At 44.9% G+C, this 19,972-nt stretch overlaps 1 long non-coding RNA gene across 1 annotated transcript; it reads right to left on the reverse strand.

Moving 5' to 3' along the window:
- Positions 1 to 4,349: 4,349 nt before the first annotated feature.
- Positions 4,350 to 18,084, reverse strand: LOC132655259 (uncharacterized). The gene is made up of 2 exons (XR_009593007.1): positions 17,979 to 18,084; positions 4,350 to 4,453 (listed from the first exon to the last, which is right to left on the reverse strand). It is a non-coding gene; the product is annotated as an uncharacterized LOC132655259 (long non-coding RNA).
- Positions 18,085 to 19,972: the final 1,888 nt, after the last annotated feature.

The following is a 19,972-nucleotide window of genomic DNA, read 5'->3' on the forward strand; positions in this document are numbered from 1 at the left end:
CAGCTGGCTGACACCGTGGCACTTGCCGTGTGAAGAGCCTGGTTTTCTAAGTGTTGAAGAAACCGAAAGATGTGTTCCACTGTTTCTGGGGGAAAGGAGCCTTGGCTGTTAGGGTGAAGAAGCATGGTTGGGGTGAGACTCAGCCAGAGATGCCAACAGGAAGGAATTGGTCCTTCCTCCCTCCTCCAGCCTCGCTGTTTTCCTGTCCTTGGTCACGTTTGGAGAACACAGCAGAGAAAGCAGGGAAGCATGGCCTGTGCAGCCTTGGCTTAAGCTTCCCGAAAGACGTTATGAAGGGGTAGCCTTGGAACCAGGTGTCACTCACAGGAATGTGCGTATTTATGTACTCTTGTTTGCAATAATAATAAAGAGCCCCTTGCCCTCTTATTTAAGGGAGCACATTAACATGCTTCCAGAGAATCAAAACCATACAAAAACGTGTCTCCTGAGAAAGTCCCTCGTTCCTGAATCCTTCCAGCCAGTTTCCCCACTGTTATTTTCTCATCCGTCCTTTTGTATCTTTCAGAATGAGACAGATCCTCTTTTATATTTTACACAGAAGTATGTTGCGTTAGCCAGCTTTCTTTTACTGTAACGGACCACCTCAGGTAAATAAACTTAGAAAGAGAAAAGGTTTGCTCACAGTGTTGAAAGGGTCAATCTGTGCCTGGTTGGCCCTGCTGCTTTTGGTCTAGGGGAGCAGCGTTTTTATGGTGGGGATACTGTTAGCAAAGTGTTCACCTTATACCAGTCAGGAAGCTAAAAGAGACAAAGAGAGCAACATCCCGCAAGGCACGGGCCCGTGTTTCCAGGTCCAAAGTTATGCAAGAATTCCTAGGAAGCCCCGCTGCTTGAAAGTTCTGCTGTTCGGACAGTGCCCAACTGGCATGCTCCAGATCCAAACAATAGCTCATTTCTGTGAGCTATAATCATCTTAATTTTGAATTAAAAATTCTTTTTCATTTATTAATTAAGTGTGTGAGTGTGTGTGCATGTGCCATTGTGTATTTGTGAATGTCAGAAGACATTTGCTGGAGTCAGTTCTCCCACCAGGCAGAGCCCAGAAATTTGTGCTGGGGTAGGACATCGCAGAGTCTCCTCTCCAGGTTTGACTAGAATCTGATCTCCTTGATGGAGAACTTCATCATGGAAAACTACTCAACTCTGTTCTAGGAATCAAAGGTCAGGGTGTCATAGCTAACTTAAGCCTTTGTTAAAACTGCCTCTTCCTGTGGAACCTCCTCCAGATAAAGCCTTTGTCTTAGCTTCTGGTGGTGGCATACCCCTTTAATCCCAGGATTTGGGAGGCAGGGACCGGAGGATCTCCGTGAGTCTTAGGCCATGCCTGGTCTACAGAGAAAGTTTCAGGGTAACCAGGGCTACACAGAGAAACCCTGTCTCGAAAGACCAAACTAAACCAAAACTGTTTGCTTCAGACTGCTTACTCTGCCAAGCCCTTCTTGGCAGCTGCCAGAAGAGATGCCTGGCTGTCTCTGCCCTTAGAAACCCCATGGTGGTGCAGGCCAGCACTCGGAAAGTAGAGACAGGAGAATCTCTGTGAGTTAGAGTCCATCATGCTCTGCAGAGTCCAGGACAGCCAAGAGCTCTGCTACATAGAGAAGCCCTGTCTCTAAAAACCAGTAACAGACAAACAAACAAAAACAAAACCCCTAGGGCCACACCCAGGTCTTCCTCCCTGAACCCCCAACACTTGGGTGTGGTCCCAGCTGGCTGGAATAAAGGCATTGGGTGTCTGAGTGGTCTCTCAGGTGAGCTGAGGCTGAACTTAGGTCTTCACCTTTGACAGCAAGCTCTTTCACACGCTGAGCCATCTTGCTAGCACCTCGTTTAGAGTTTCTCAACATATTCTGGAAAATCAATTGATAAAGATCTTTTCCAGTCTTAAAAAAATATGATTTCAGCCAGAGTCCATCAGTTTACCCAGCCAATCATCCTCTCTCTCAAGAAAGGAGTCTTACACAGTTCAGGCCGGCTTTGATCTCACTCCATAGCCAGGCTGGCTTCTAATTGGCAATCCTCCTGCCTCTTGAATGCTAGAATTACAGGCGAGTACCATCATGACCATCTGCAGATCTATCCGCCCGCGCCCCCCCCCCCCCAACTCCAAATAATGCTGTAAGAACAGCCTGGCACATGAGTATTTTTGAATTGTTGGAGGTGCGTCCTCACGGGACCTTTCTAGATGTGGGACCACTGGGCTCTCTGAGGCTTTGCCAGACACTGCCAAATTCCTCTCTGTCAGGCTTGTAACCACCTTTCCTTACACTGGTAATGTGTAATGCTAGTCTCCAGTCCCGCCAGCACACTCTGCTTTCAAGATTCTGAACTTTCGCCAGTCTGATAAGTAAAGCAAACCCTGTCTCACCATAGTTTCACGAGACTTTTATGTAGGGCCGCCTGTGCCGAGGAGGCTCGTGGAATAGCTTTAATTTGCATCTTTCTGGTGAGGAGTGAGCTGAACAGTTGACTCATGTTTTAAGTGTCAGTTTTACATTTGTTGTTAATTTTCATATCTTCGCTTGTTTCTCTAGAAAACTTTTGGCACTTACCCTAAAAATATTTAAGATTATTTATAAGCTGGGAGTGGTGGTGCACAGCTTTAGTCCGAGCACTCAAGAGCCTGAAGTAGGAGGATTCTTTTTTTTTTTTTTTTTAAAGGAGGTGGGTGGGTATTGGAGAGATGGCTTCGCTTTGAGCACTGCAATGGCACAGGACCAGAGTTTGGTTCCCAGCATCCGTATGGGGCAGCTCATAACTTCCTGTAACCCCAGCTCCAGGGCAGCTGCATGCATGTGTTCATAACACACACACTTACACACACACACACACACACACACACACACACACACACTCACTCACTCACACTCATATACTTTCCCTCAAACACATCTGCTTTAAAATAAATCTTAAAAAAAAGAAAAGGTTTTTGTATGTTAGGAATTTTAGTGCTTTTTCATTTCTTCTTTCATTCATCATTCATTCATTCATTCTTTCTTTCTTTCTTTATCTTTTTGTCATGTTTGGTGTGCATAGAAGTCCATGTATGCATATGCAGAGGCCATTCAAAAACATTGGGTGATTTCATCTGTTACTTTTGGTTTATCACTTTCAGACAGTCTCTTGATGAAGAGGAAGCCTGTGGTTTAAGTGGCTGCCTGTGAGCTACTGGGGTCTGTTTGTCTCCCTGTAACACTAGGGCTACAGGTAGACACAGCCATACCAGGCTTTTAGCTGGGTGCTAGAATTTGAACTCACACCCTCATCCTTGCAGAGCAAACTTTTTTTTTTTTAACCCACTGAACCATTCTGCCTAGCCCCAATTTTGGTCTTTTGTCCTATAATACATGTTGTAAATATTTCATCTTATTCTACCATATGTCTTTTGACTTTGTTCAAGGAGGTCTTGCTCTACAAAAGCTTAAACAATTTTAAAGCCAGTTAAATGTATCAACATTTTATCTTTGTGAGCCTTCATTTTGAGGCATAATTAGGACGTTCTCCTCAGACCCAGTTTATGGAGGACTTTAGCCATATTTTCTTTCAATACTCCGCCTCCTTTAGTTCTCTGATCCATTTGGAACCTGTGGTACCTTTCTAGATGCTGTTTTTGTTATCCACTGCTGTATGACGAAAGTCTAGTGGCTTGAGAGCCCATCCATTTCGTTGTTTCTTGTAGTCAGTGCAGGGTGAGCTCAGCCAGCTGGGGTTGCTGGGGCCACTCAGAGCCTCGATGTGGGTTTTGGGGTAGCAGGGGCTTTCTCCTTCCCACCTGAAGGCCATGGCCTCTGTTTTGTGTGGCCTCTCTGTGTATCTTCCTAGCGGGGCAGCTACACTGCTCTCCTCCCTCCCCTTCCTTCCTCTCTCTGTTATCGTTCTGTTTTATTTCTATGTTTCATTGTGATAAACTTAACATACCATAAACCCCACCTATTTAAAGCCTACCGTTTCAGCTGGGCGCGGTGGTGCTGTTCTTTAGTCCCAGCATTCATGAGCCAGAGGCAGGTAGATCTCTGTGACTCTACATGGTGAGTTCTGGTCCAGCTAAGGCTATATATACAGTGAAACCTAGTCTCAACTGATCAGCCACTCACTCAATCAATACATAGTTTATACACTTCAGTGTTCTTAGTATATTCACAAAATGCAACCATCTTCACAAGCTAATCTTAGAACATTTTTAACATTCCCTTGTATTTATTGACGTTTATTTTCCCTTTCTACTGGATCCCTCAAACCTGTCCAAGCCTCAGGCCACCACAATCTACTTCCCAGCTCTATAACAACTTGTAGAGGATGTACATTCCATGTAAACAGAGTCATACAATATATAGACTTAAAAAAAACTTTTTATTTGATTCTTTGTGAATTTCACATCGTGCACCCCAATCCCACTCATCTCCTCATTCCTTCATGTCATCCTTGCAGTCTATCCCTAAAAAAAAACAAAGCAAAACATCTCATTATGGACGTGGTAATGTGTCACAGTTTGTCTCACACATCTTTACTCGTAAATGTTTATTGTAATGAGTCATTGGTCTGGTATGGGGCCTCTGGCTTCTGCCACACCATCAATATTGGATCCTCGATGGAACTCCTCTCAGACATCCTGCTGCTTCCCTGATTCACGGAGATCCCCGCAGCTTTGGATCTGCAGGACTGGACCCTTCACGAGCTCCAGCAGCTCATAGATGGCATAGATATTGGGGTGGGCCAACTCAAAGCCCTGGATCTGGGCCTGGGTGGTAGCTCAGTGGTCAGTCCACCAGCTCTCCCCACCCACACCACCAGGGCGAGCTCTGCAGCACTGTCCCAGTTAGCTTAGCCAATGCTACAGTTGACAAGGGGCAGGGCCAGCTATTCTTCTCTCATGCCCTTGGGCCAGCTCACCTGTGCCCTCGCCACCAGGGGCAGCTCTACTGTGCTGCTCAGATGAGGTACAGAGCCTGCTCTTCCGTGTACTGCAGCCTGTGAGGGGTAAGGCCGGCTCTGTGAATGCCACAGCCAGGGAGGGGCAGGGACAGCTCTTGCACAGTCCTTGGACATCAACATGGTCCCAGGCAGCAGCCCAGACCAGGGACATTGCATGGTCTTTGGTGGTCATATGAGCTATGGATGTCAACACAGACCCCTGTTGCTCCATGGTCACAGGCCCTAATGATGCTCCAGCTATTTGGCTTCTGTTTCTCTCCCATCTCTCCACCATATACTTGTATATAGAAGTGGCAGTGGGTGGGCCTCTCAATATATAGACTTTTTTTGAATGACTTGTTTTACTTGTTTCATAATGGCATCAAGGTTTAACCAAATTGTGATGTGTATTAGGTCTTTATTCCCTTTACTTACACACCAGAGTAATGCATCGTGCGGGTAGCCAGTCCATGGTTGTTTATCTGCTTATCTATTTGGGCATATTTAGCTTGTTTCCATCTTGGCGCTATTAGTAATAATGTTTCTTAGAACTTTTTGTATGAGTCTTTGTGTGAATATAGCATTGTGTCCCTTGTTATCTAGGGCTATCGACACAATCAATTTATAAAATTTATTTTGCCTCCAAGCTTGAAGGTTCCAGTCTGTGCTCGGCTGGCTTCCGGCTTTGGGCCTGTGTGAGGCAACAGTCATGGCCGCAGCAGCAACAATAGAGCGAAACTGCTCGCCTTATCGCCGTGAAGCCAAAGAGAGGAAGCAGCTGACAGTCCGTGTCATCCTCTTCAAGGGCACGCTCTCCACCCAGAGACTTCCCACAGGCCCTCCCAAAGGTGCAGCCCCTCTCAGTTCTGCTACCCACTAATCAAGCATTTAACCCTTGGACCAGTTATCCAAATGACAGACAGCAACCCCCACAGCTGCTCAACTTCCTTACGCGAAATGACGTGTTTACACATATATAATCTACACGTCCCCTCCTGTATACTCTAAATCACCTCTGGGTGGGTTATTTATTTGTTTATTTTTATACTTTCTAAGATGGGGGATAATGAGAGTAAAACAACTCCTCCCGTGTGTATCTACTTTAAGACAGGCTGGCTTCAAGCTCACTGTGTAGCTGAATGGCCGGCCTTGAACTTCCGGTACTTCTGCCTCCACTTCCCAAGGTCAGGGACAGTAGACAAGAATATTAAGGACGGCTGTTAATTCAGACTCTTGTGTGAATGTAGGTTTAATATTAGTTATGTGGTGTGTAAAATTTCTCCACAGTGTAGTGGTTAGGATGTAGGGATAGAGAACTGGGATGTGTGTGTTAAGGCACATACATATCAAGGAGAGTGTGATGGGAATGGCGATGGAATCACAAACAGTTCTACAATTAAATTAATAGACAGCGGAGGGCTAAATTTGGTAGGTTAGTTATGACCCATCAAGCTGTTAGTTAGAGTAAAGTAGATTGAGGCCCTGTTGCAAGTTACTGTGATCAGTCATGGGGTTTATTTTAAAATATACCATCAATTTTGCAGTTGTTTGCAGAACCCCCGAATGAAGAGAGTTGGCTATATTTTATATCGTTTTCTTCTGAAGTATATAGCTAGACGTAGAAATGCTGAGTCAGGATGTATTTTTATGTATATGTACATATATTTTAAAAGAACTGCCAAACAGTTTTCCAAAGTGGTTGCACGTTGTCCTCAAAGGCTTTATTGTTTAAAGTGCAGCCACCATCAGCCCAGCAATGTAAGGGATTTCTTTTTCTTTCTTTTTTTAAAATTTATTTATTGTTTTTTTTTTAAATTATAGTTTATTCACTTTGTATCCCAGCTGTAGCCCCCTCCCTAAACCCCTCCCAATCCCACCCGCCCTCCCTGCCCCTCCCCCCAGTCCACTGATAGGGGAGGTCCTCCTCCCCTTCCATCTGACCCTAGCCTATCAAGTCTCATCAGGACTGGCTGCATTGTCTTCCTCTGTGGCCTGGCAAGGCTGCTCCTCCACCAGGGGAAGGAGATCAAAGAGCCAGCCGCTGAGTTCATGTCAGAGACAGAGCCTTCGTTTTCTTTTTTAAAAAACAGTTTAAGATTATGTTTATCTACTTTTTATTGGCTTATGTGCGCTTACGTGTATGTGTGATCACATGTCCTGTGTGCTTGCAGCTCTAGTTGGCGGTGTGAACCTGGGGGTGGGGGCAGGGCCTAAGAGTCTGGTGGATTAGAGTCTCATTGGCCAATTTGTGCTCTGAAGGTTAAGAGAAGTCACATGATTAAGGTGTTCAATCACAATGACAAGCATCACATGGCAAAAACACGTTTCCATAGAAGCATATGAATAACAACAGCTGAAGCAAACTCACTCCTATCCTCTGCTCCTGGGAGGAACACAAAAACAAAACAAAACAAAACAAAACAAAAAAGCCACATTCCAAGAACTGCATTCTGAAAAAATTGAGGTCACGAGACTCACGTCTTCTTTTCTTGGGGTTTTCTCACAAGCACTCAGAATCCCCCTGAATGACTATTCCTGGACTGTGTCCCAACACTGTGGAACCCACAGGGAGGTCAAAGGACAACCTCTGGGAGCTGGTTCTCCCCTTTACCATGTTGGTCCTGGCTATTGAATTCAGATTGTTGGGTTTGACAGCAAGGACCTTTGCTCACTGAGCCATCTCAGGAAAGGAAAGCCACCTTTCCTTCCCCTGCCTTTCCTCCATCCCCCTCCATCCCTCCTTCCCTCTCTTCCACTCTCTTCCTCTCTCCCTGCACCTCTGCCTTCTCTCCCTCTCCTACTTTAGCTTCCCAAGAGCTGGGGTCACAAGCATGCAGCACTACACTCTGCTTTATGGCTTTCTTAGTATCAGAGTATTTCCCCTTCCTCGTGCCTTAGTTACAGCTCCTATTGCTGTAGGATAAACCCTGAGACCAAAAGCACCTTGGGAAGAAAAGACTCATTTGGCTTTCAGTCCCACACAGTGTCCTTCACTGAAGGAAATCAGGGCAGGAACTCAAACAGGGCAGAAACCTGGAGGAAGGAGTGATGCCTCCTGTCACAGCTTGCTCTGCCTGCTTTCTTACAGCACCCAGGACCCACCAGCCCAGGAGCCATACCACCCACGTGGGCTGAACGCTCCCACATCAGTCATCAACCAAGAAAATCCACCCCGGGACTGCCCAAAGGTTAATCTGGGAAGCATTGTCTGAAGTGAGGTTTCCTTCCTCCAAAATGACCCCAGCTTGTGTCAAGTTGACGTAAAACTAGCCAGCACACTTAGTGTCTTTCCTAATGAGCTATTTCTTAGCAGTCTCTCTGAGTTCCGGGTTTTTGTTTTTTAATCTGTAGACTATGGATAATAATAGCATGCGCCTCGAAGAGGTGTGAATATGTAATGAGATAATGAATACAAAGTGCCTTTCGCAGAGTTCAGGATATAGCAGATCCTCAATAAATGTTGGCTGTATTTTACTATTTATACCAGCAGCTCTCCCCTAAATCTAATATCTGTCCCAGCCACCAAAGTCTGAACCAACTAAATTTCTGTGCGGAGCACTATGCCTAGCCGTTAGACATGAATCAAAATACCGGGTTCTCCACGTACCAACTCTGTGTCTTTTCATGTGCTTCAATTAACTACTTGGAGCTTCGCTTCCGTTACCTAGAGAACAGGGCTGTGACCATCTGGTTCAGTCCCCTAGGGCGTGAGTTCATCAAGGCAATTTACGAACAGCACTTGATGTGCAGTAATGTGGCTTGCATATATAATATACGTATGTATGGAACATGGTCTGTCTATGGTGTCACAACATACCATCAGCTAGACCTCAAAGGGAAGAATGTTGGTAGAAGAAAGATGGTCCACGAGTTGGCAATAAGTGGACGATCTGGTGCTGTCACACTACAAGTGTGACTGAGTAATTTATGAAGAGTAAGAAATTTGTTTGGCTCCCGGTTTGGAGGTCCAAGGCTGGAAGGCCGGATCGCTAGTGAACCTTGTGCTGTGCCCAGCCTTAGGGAAAGCAGGACAAGGGGGTGTGAGCAGGAGGGGTGGGCTTGAGTTGCTGGGTTTACCTCATGTCAACTTGCGCTTGTCATAAGTAACCCTGTCTCACGAGAACAGCATCAACCTGACGATTTCTTAAAGGTCCCACCACCTCTCAACACCGTCACACCGGGGAACCAAATTTCAACAAGAGTTTTGGAATAAACCACATTCCAAGTTCAAGCCTTAACACCGGCCCATGTAAGAAAACCATTTGCCGGAGAAAAAACATCTCCTCTCTGCTCTTCTCTCAAAAGCAGTAATAAATTTTGATAACAGAAAAAGCAAGCAGTGTGGACAGAGCGCTGAATGGAGAGACGAGAGACCAGGTTTCTGGTCCTGGTTATCTCATGATCTGCTGCTTGGCTTTGGCCAAGTCACACTATAAGAAGATCAGCAGTTTGCAAAATTATAATTGTATCTTGAAATAAATTTTTTCCATGATCTCTACTTTTATACACACACATATATATATGTATGTATATTAACATGATTCATAATGTAACACTTCTCACTATTTGAGTATTGAGTTAATTTTATAAATTATAATTAATTATAAAAATGACTACAAATATAATTGGTGAAAACAACACACATTATCTTCTAGTTTTCACAGGTCAGGGCTCTAAGTAGAACTAACAGGTACTTGTCTCAGAGTCTTCAAGGCTGCGGTCAAGGTATCTGCTAAACTATGGTCTCTTCCCAGGCTCAGGGCCCTAGTTTCTGCTTGTTGGCATGATCTTCCTCCTCTTCCTTCTGGCTCATGATTTGAGTCAATACTGCCCATCGTAGCAAGGAACAGCCCATACTCAAGAGTGGGGGATGGTTTAAATCGTTGGAGACGTTTTCATTATTCTGCCTGTTTGGCTAGGGCAATGGGGTAGACCATTGCCTCGCAAGAGACCACCTAATATGAGAGATAAACTTACTAACAAGGTCCGACCTCCAGGAGGGGTCTGACTGCTGGAGGAGGGGAGTGTTCATAAGGTGCATACGTGGGTCCAGAAATCCTTTACAAAAGGACCACAGGCTGTGTGTACAAACCAGTTGCAGCTTGGAAGCTCTAAGTGGTAGCTGGCCGGACCAAGAGTACTTGTCTTCTCTACAATGCTCCTTCCTATACTGGATAAGGTAAGGAGGGAGGGGAGCATTGTAGGTTAGGTTATATAGACTGTGACATCATTATCTTTTAGCTTCTCTAGTTCCCGGTGTACTTGAGAGAAGTATTCTGGGTTATCTGAGCGTTCTGGTCTTGATCTGCCTTCTTCCATTGCTCACTCAGTATCGGGAAGAGAGAGGACCATTTCAGAGACATGGCATTAGGTGTCCTGCACTTCTTAGGGATAATACGGGTCATTTCAAAAATCGGTGTCCCCTGGTATTTTTGTTCTCCTTCCCATCACAGAAAGCAGAATTTGCTGCCGAGTGTTGTTTTTCTCACTGCTACAATCAAATACATACAGGGCAAGAACAGCTTAAAAGAGAGAGGGTTTATGTTGGTTTAACGTTTAGGGGTGGGGCAGGCACTCTGGGAGGAGCAGGCCCGTAGAACAGGGCTATTTGCTCCCGCCTGAGTAGATCAGCAACAGAAAGGGACACACTAGCATTCAGGCCACTTTCTTCTTTTTCGGTTTTATTCTGCGGTGAACCCAGCCTGCGGGATGGCGCTGATTCCTGGAGCTAATCCTCTATGCAAGTGCAACCCAAAGATGTGTCTCCCAGGGCGTTTTAAATCTAATCAGGTTGACAATGAAGGTGTCCCATCACAGCTGTCTAAATAACTGAGTACCCCAACAGCTGGAAAACACTGGACCGAGTGACTTTCCGTTGCCAAGAATCTAAGCTTTCAACACAGACCAGACCCCTGGACTCTCAGGGTCTCTCTGTTTATCCAGGCAATGGAACAATTGTACTGACAACTGGGCTGATTTCTTTTGTCATCATTGTGGCCCAATAGCTGTCAGAACAATTTAAATGTGAGGAATTATTCATTACTTGTGGCCTTTCTAGGCGGACATTTCATGTGCCTGGCATCCCTAATACCCCAGGATTTCTACTGCAGCATAGAGCTCACTCTTATAATTCCGATTCTGGGTCTGTACAAGGGATCTGACCTGCTATGCATTGTGTGGCTCCCAGGAGCTTCCTTTGAAAGTGATCCAAGTCTCCGTGATGCCAAAACTCTTGTGTTTTGCATGTGTGCAAACCCAGCATTTCACGGCAATGCTAAGGTCTGCCTCAGCAGCTGGGCACCCTTAGGTTGTAGTTTCAGTGGCCTTTGAGGGCCTGGATAGCTAACTTGATTAAACAAGTCACGGGAAACAATGTAAAAGCCAGGTTGACCCAGAGGTATTCTCTTCTCAAGGAAAAATGTTGCCTGTTACCAAATAGCTGGAATTGGGGTGGGAGGGCTGGGTGGAGGAACACAGACAGTTGGGAACCGACCAGGACGTGGGAGGCAGGGAACGATGATGACGATACAGACACACTGCTTGAGTCCAGGAGTCCAAGGTCAACCTGGGAAATACAGCAAGACTTTGTGAGCGAAATCCCTTTGCTTGAGGAGCTATAAACAAGGCCCACCCCTCTTCTCAAGTTCCCAACAACACACGGCCCTGAAATGTGGGGCCTTCCCTCCCATAGGGGGCGTTTGAGGAGACCCAGACACAAGCCCCTTAAATGGATGGGAGTAATATATACACTGTTGGAAAATATTTAGACACAGCAGGAGGGTGTGGTTTTGAAGAAGAAAGTTTCTTTGGGAATGTAGGCCAGTTGGTAGAATGTTTGCCTGGTGTGCAGAAAGTCCCTGGTTCAATCCCCAGCACAGCATACCCTGGGAGTGGTGGCACAAGCTCTGTGATCCCTGCCTTCAGGAAGTAGAGGCAGAAGAACCAGTTGTTCAGGGTCACCCTTGGCTAGATAGTGAGCTCAGTGGAGGCTGGTCTAGACTGCAGGAGACCCTGTTTGTCAGAAAAAGAGAAAAGAAAGGAAAAGAAAGAGAGAGAGAGAGCTAGATAGATAGACAGACAGATGTGTGTGTGTTGTGGGGAGAGAGACAGAATCTTGTGTAATCTCACATTTTCAGAAGCAGTTTCTGGTAACAGTTTGGTGTGTATTTTCAGACTTTTACAAATGAATTTGTGAAATCTCATCATGTTGTAATGGACTCACCCCTCAGGGCCAATCTCATGGCACTGTGGGCCCAGGTGGCCGCCATGGTCCCATCCCCATCCTTTTCCCCCCTGTTCTAGCTGCTCCAATCTCCTTGCTCCTAGAACCCACTGCGCAGGCCACTACCACAGGCTACACGAAGACCAGAATATTCTTCCTCTAAATAGACACTTGGCTTCTTCCATTTGCCACTCGGGTGTCTGTTCAACTGTCACCATATCACAAAAACTTTTCCTGTTTACTTTCCTAAAACATCACATCTCATAATTCTGTTTTATAGCAATTACTATTGTCTGTTTGCTGCTTATCACCCACCTAGAAAACTCTAGGAGGCAAAGATGTTGCCTTGTTCTTGCATATCCTTAGTATGTGCAATAGAAAATGGCAGATAGATAGATAGATAGATAGCTGAGGACATAGCTGAGCAGTACCTATTGACATGTAATAGATGCTCAATAAATAAGTGGATAATTAAGATTAATGTTGGGGTTGAGGAGAAGTCTCAGCGGTTAAGAGCACTGGCTGCTCTTCCAAAGGACCCGGGTTCAATTCCCAGCACCTACACGGCAGCTCAAAACTTTTTATAACTCCTGGGACTCCAATACCCTCACACATACATAAATAAAAAAGATTAATGTGAACTCTACGCATACTTCTGAAAGTTTGTTGGTAGAAACTGAGTTTATTAATAGACAATAACCAGTATTTTTTATGCCTATATGTATTTGAAACACAGATTATATGTAATCTGTTGCTCAACATATGCATGTAATTAACTTCGGAATCAAAGGAAAAAAAAACAGGCAAAAAAGAGTTCTATGTATTTATACAGATGGAACCAACTGTTCGACCCAACAGTATATCAACAGTGCTCATCCCAGCGTACGGATCTTTCTAGTGTTTTTATGACTGCTTGACACAATCGTGGCTTGTTTGTGTTCTCTCTCCTTTTGGACCTCTTGTAGCCCAGGCTGGGTTTGAACCGATGCTTTTACTGCCTTCACCTCCTGGATGCTGGGATTGCAGGCAGGCACTGCCACACCCAGCATCCGATTCTCTTTTGATAAACAGCTGGATTATCTTTCATACTTTGACACTGAAGACAGAAGCACATCTTTATTCATATTTCTTTGCATATTTTATGTTCTTTATAGGAAATGATTTTTTAAAAGCTCTAAAAAAATAGTATGTATCCTGATGTTGGGAAAGTAAGCTTAGATCTAAAAGGTACAACTCATCATTGAAGTCATCCAAATCAATGAAACTTAAAAAAAAAAATAGAAGCTGAGTGTAACTCAGAGGCATGAACCATGAGTAATGTCTGCAGCCAGAGGACAAGAGAAAGAGGGTAAGAAATGACCTGCTCACTCAGCAGGTGTTTGGTTTTGAAGAGAGTGTCTCACTGTGCAACCAGGCTGAACCACCAACTGGTCTTCCTTATTCCCCGAGTGCTGGGCTTACAACTACTTTTAGTCGGTAGTTTACTCAAGTTAGAAACACGATAGCATGCCATGAGAACAGTAGAACATGTGCCTGCCTCCCGGTGGATTGGAGGAGAGAGGCAGAGAAGGAGAAACCAAGTCAGGTGGACACAGTAGGGTGGTTAACGCCAGGGAATGACTCACTCTACAGCTTTTACAGAACAAAAGCTGGAAAATGTTTATGCTGGGTCCGGAGTCTAGAGAGATTAGCTGGGGAAGGGGTTGGAAGCTGGGAGTGTCCAGGCCGAGGGGACAGCGCTTCTGAAGGCCCAGAGCAAGAGAGAGTGTGACACGTGGGGGTCACTGGGAGAAAAGCGGGTAGTGAGCTAGGAGAATAAGGGAGGGAAAGGCAGTGGGGGACATAGTCCTCTGGGTATGTTAAGGAGCTTGCTTTTATTTTTAAAGGCAAGTGTGGTGGTTTGAATAAGAATGGCCCCCATGGGCTTATATATTTGAATGCTTAGTCACCAAGGAGTGAAACTCTTTGATAGAATTAGAAGGATCAGGAGGTGTGGCCTTATTGGAGGAGGTGGGTCACTGGGGTGGACATAGGGTTTCAAAGGCCCATGATGGACCCAGGCTCTCTTTCTGCCTATGGATCAAGATGTAGAACTCTCAGCTACTTGGCCAGCACCATGTCTGCCTGTGTGCCATGATGTCCCCACCATGGCGATGATGGACTAAGTTCTGAAACTGTAAACCAGCCCCCAATTAAATGCTTTCTTTTCAAGAGTTGCCTTAGTCACGGTGCCTCTTCACAGCAATAGGACAGTGACTAAGAAAGGCACTAACTCAGAAAAGTGCCATGGGGCATGCCTTTAACACCAGCACTCAGGGAGATAGAAGCAGCCAGATCACCGTGAGTTTGAGGCCAGTCTGGTCTGCAAAGTGAGTCCAGGACACCAAGGCTACACAGAGAAACTCTGTCTCGAAAAAACAAAAACAAAAAATAAGACAAATAAAAAGAAAAGAAGAAAAGAGAGGCAGTGAAGAGTTCTTGGCAGGGAGGTCTTATGATCAGATGGTTCGATTAGAACATTATTGAGTGCGGTATGGTCTGTCAGAGAGACGGGGTGGAGAAGTCAGAATAACTAGAGGGATCACCTTTAAAAAGGCAAGAGAAAAAACACGGGTCCAAATTACAGGCACAGTACTGGGCATGGAGAGCTCTGGGTGGTCCAGAGATGGGTAGGAGGTCGAGACACTCTAGACGCAGGTGTGTGTTTGTGTGTGGTGGTGGAAGTGAATATGAACACAGATGAAGAATATCTCCTGGAATGGATGACTGAGATAGGAAGAGAATTTGAAAGAAGGAAGGACAGAAGGGTGAGGGGAAACAGGACACAGCCAGCTGACAATGCTGCCAGTGCTGTTGAACAAGTCAAAGGAAGTCATCGGTGACTTGTAGGAGAGTGTTCTTACTGGCACATTGGAAGAAAAGCCACATTTCACAGAGCTGAGTAGCCAGAGAGGGTCTAAGGAGAAAGAAGGCCATGCTAACTCCTTCAGGAAGATTGATTGTGAAGCAGGTGAAAAAGAAGTGAAGATAAGATAGCACAGTGATGTATACCTGTAATCCCTGGACTGAGTGGGTGGAGGAAGGAGGATCAAAAATTCAAAGGCCAGCCTGAGCTATACAGTGATATATAGTTCAAAAACCCAATGGCTGGGGAAATTGCTCAGTGGTTGAGTGCTTGCTTAGCATGTGAGAGAACCTGCCTGGGTCTGATCTCCAGCAACACACACACACACACACACACACACACACACACACACACACACACTCCAGTTACGAAGGGAAAATAAGGCTATGTTATTGGAGGTAGGTGTGGAAAATGGCAGGTTGATTAAACTGTAGAGGATACTGAAGGATGTGGAACAGCTAAGGACAGTATGAGAACAACGCTGGAGAATCTGACTCCATGCGTTCAAACTTACCAGGAAGCCACAGCAATTATTAGAGTCAGTTGGGATAATTTTGTGATCAGAACTGAATACCGAGATGGGAAATAGAGTCACATTCCTTATCACATATGGTTTTATAGTGTTGTCTATGCCCTGCACTGGGAAAATGATAGGCTTTTCAACAAATGATGCTGGGACTCTACAGCATTTTTATATTCTAAAAAAGTGACATTTGGGGGCTAAAGAGATGTGTCGGCTGTTAAGAACACTTGACAGGCAACCACAAGGACCAGAACTCGGCTCCTAGAACCCATGCAAACACCTGCGCTTCTAGATTCAAGGGATCGGACAGCGCCATACAAGCTTTTGCACACGCACAGGCAAGCATACCTGCACGCATGTGTGTGAACACCCCCTTACACACGTGTGTATACACACAGGCATACATACATACATACATGGGATGTGCATATGTGTGCACATCCAAGCTGGCATACATGTGTGTACACACAGGAAGGCACCCGCACAAATAAAAATAAAAATAAAATAAAATTTAAAAAGGCACTAAGAAATGGGCCTTTGCTCTTACTCCTCACCACTCACTAAAATTGATTTGAAATTGATCGTAGACCTGAATGTGAAAACTATGCTCTAGAGCTTCTGGAACAGGAAAGTATCTCTCTCACCTCAGAGTCAGTCAAGACTTTTTTCATAGGTTAAAGAAAACAACAACCACAAAAATTCAACAAATCCTATTTCGTCAAAGTTAAAAAGTCTGTGTACTTTTAAGAAAATGAATAGCCAAGTCCCAGCATGGGAAGGCACGCTCGCAATACAAAGATGTAATCAGTAAAACAGAAAGCAAGCCCATAGCTGAGTAAGAAGAAAACCAACACTGTTTAAATCAGCAAACACGTCTCACAAGAGAAAGCATGTGAAATGTCTGGTAAGCATGTGGAAAAATAGCCCGTGTTATTTTGGCAGGGAAATGCAAATGAAAATGATTGTCCGTGAATGGAAATAGCTAAACTTAAGTTACAGATGACAGCAAATGTTGTTGAGATTGCGGAGCGACTGGGACCCTCACACTAATTTTGAAAGACAGTCTGGCAGCTTCTCCTAGTCAGATGCGCACACACTGTGACCAGCAACTTAATGACAGGTATTGCCCAAGAGAAAGAGAAACATATTTCCACTAAAAGACTTGTGGAAAAGTGTTCCGACTCTGTGGTAGAAGCGGCTGCTTGTTTAACTGGTTAAGGTTTTCCAGAAAAACAGAACTACCGGTATCTATAGGCTTCTGTCCCTCTCCTCATCGTGTCGTGTATCTAGACAGATATAAAAACAGGACTTGGTTCACACGATTATGGAGAACGGAAAGCCCCAACAACAACAGTTTTTCATGAGCCTGAGACTCTGGAGGGTAGAGAGTGTAGGTCCAGTCCGAGTTACACTCCGAGAAGGCTGATGTCCCGCCCTGAAGAGAGTCCAGCTGAGGAGCAAATTCTCCCTCAGTCTTTGTTACTTAAACTTCCAATGGACTGGCTGAGGGCAGTCTGCTGGACTCACAGTAACAGTTCAAATGCTGATGTCACCCAGAAACACCACAAAGATATGTTCAGTATAATGTTTAACCAACGATTTCATCACTTCCTGACCCAGGAGAAAGGACACATAAAGTCAGTTATTACTGGCCCACCCTTTGTCACACTTGACACCTGGATGTATCTTAAATCACGCTTCATCTTCAAATAAAGATGATAACCAGGTTAGAATTTTTACTAGCACCACACAAATACCCTGCATAAAAGCAAAAGCAAAACCAAACAAACAAAACTATTAACCTCCCTTCCCCAGAAGAAAAACTAAAGGCCTTGTGGGATATTTACTTTCTCCATGATATGCTGTAACTGAACTATTATGACATAAAATTAATGATGTGTAAATACTATGATATAAAGTCAATACATATTCTGTTACATGGTGAGGGACTATGATAGGGGAAAAGGAGGATGGATATATATACAGATAAATAGGAAGATAAGTTAACATCCATCATCTCTCTCTATGCAGATTAATAACAGAACACAGAGGAAATACCCATGATAATTACAGCCATCCTTTGTAGAGTTGGTCACATGGTCTTGTTCAGCTTCCCCATTTTCTTAGTCTGTATTCTCCTGTCCTTCAACAACCGCATCAGTTTGTCCTCGTTCTTTCCCTGGTAAAATTACCCAGACGTGGAGGTCTGAGCCATTCATAGTTCTGGCTTCATTGAACTATAGTTTTTCTATTGTTTTGCATCACAGACCTTGGTGAAAGAATCGTGCACACTCACAGGCACACCGACACATTCTCTTTTTAGGGTTTTACTGCTGTGAAGAGACACCATGACCACGATAAATCTTATAAAGTAAAACATTTAATTGGGGGTGGCTTACAGTTTCAGAGGCTTAGTCCATTATTGTCGTAGGGGAAGCATGGTGGCATGCAGGTGGACGTGGTGGTAGAGAAGGACCTGAGAGGTCTACATCCAGATTGGCAGGCAGCAGGAAGTGAACTGAGACACACTTCCTCCACCAAGAGCACACTTTCTCCAACAAAGCCACACCTCCTAATAGTGCACTCTATGGACTTGTGGGGGCCATTTTTTATTCAAACCACCACACACACATTCTCTCTCTCTCTACGTGTGTGTGTCCTTATTTCATTGTAGAGCAGGAATTTCCCTTTGGTAATCAGCATAAACCATCTTCAGCCATCCAAGAAAGTATCTTTTCTTTGTCTTTGATTCCTGAGCGTAATGAACCCCAAGGAGACAGGGGCAGTTTTAACTTCCAGTAGAGTAGGGTCATTGTTATGTCTCCTGGTGGAAGTAGCTAAGACTGCAAGGGAGCTGAGCATAAGATTGTGGGATTAGGAAGCTAAAGCTTCATTCACTGGTCATATTATCCAGTGGCACCACTCACATCTCTACTCCACAGCTTCTGGAAGCTTGAACCCTTCCTTAAGGTACACAGCACCACACAATGGAGCACTGGCTGCAGACCTGTAAGGTATTGGCATCTGGAAAAGGAGGAGATCTGGGACCTACAATCTCCATCAAGGTCATGGCCCCAATTGTTGTGGATGTAAACATTTTAATCCCAGGTGTGGGATGGGAAACAGGTAGTCTGCAGCAACAAACTGCCTCATGCAGGCTCTGAGAGGGGCTCTTTGCCAGCTGCAGATAGTTTAAATCTGAGGACTCTGGAGAGAGAATAAATGTCGGAGCCCAGGGTGTGTGGAGGAGCTCCGAGAAAGAACAAGGCTGCTGCTGCTTCCCCCTTTCTGCTCCTGATTGTTGCTGTGAGACAAGAAGTTGGAGATCTCCTGAAACGAGGATTGGACGGGCTCCAAGGAACCCTATGACCCTAGCCAGCAGGAAGCAGCTAAGAGAACTGCGCCCTCTCACCCGCTAACCTTTTCTTTCTTCTAACTGGTGTTGGGTGTTGGAAGGGATTGGGGTGGAGTAGGGAGAAAGAGATATATAAAAGAGTTAAAAAAAAGAAAAAGTACACCAACACCCAATGTTCTAAAATGTCCCAATAGGCCTCATCTGCCCCCCCCCCCCACAGGGTTTCTCTGTGTAGCCCTGGGATCAAAAGCGTGCACCACCATGCCTGACAGGCCTCAACTCTTAAAATTCCTACCACTTCCCAATAACGCCACCCTCCTCTCGTTTTCTTTTAGCATTTGTAACAGTAAAGTGAACAGTGAGTTTCACCCTGCATTCCATCCATCATAATGCATTGCCCATGTAGGCCCAGAAGCCATGGAGTTGGTAAGTTATAGACTGTGACAAACAAGTGCTTTGCCATTGAGCTGTATACCCAGCCTCTGGATGGAAATTATGAACGTAAGTAAACCTATCCTTTTTTTTTTTTTCTTTTTTCTGTTACAGTATCAGGAAACTTACCATGTCAGCATCTGGAAGTAGCCAGCGGAATGGACTTCGGAGGATTCTGTTACATGGGACAAGCCAGGAATGAATTACAGTGTCCATTGTCAGGTTGGCTTCTGGATTGCTGGAACCAGGCATACTTTCTATCTCTGATACCACTTTGTTCATGAGTCCATTGGGAGATGCTAAGAGTGGCTGGGGATAGAGGCTCCCTGGCATTCACAGTATTACCTTTCAAATAATTTTACTACTAAAACCCTCCTTTGTGAAGGTCACCCTTTAGTTATTATTCACACGGATGTGAATATCTTTATGTCTCATGTCCACAAGAGAGCTGTATCTACAACCTCTACCCAAGTTTCCTTGACGCCAATTTTGCAGTCCTATTCTCTCTCAGTTCCTGGCCATTCTCCCAAACGATTGGTCACAGACAATGAATCTGTATATAACCACACACCTGGCCGCTTTCCTTTTCAAACAAGGTGATCAGCC

The sequence above is a fragment of the Meriones unguiculatus genome, chromosome 7, assembly GCF_030254825.1.
Source record: "Meriones unguiculatus strain TT.TT164.6M chromosome 7, Bangor_MerUng_6.1, whole genome shotgun sequence".
Classification (NCBI taxonomy): Eukaryota; Metazoa; Chordata; class Mammalia; order Rodentia; family Muridae; genus Meriones; species Meriones unguiculatus.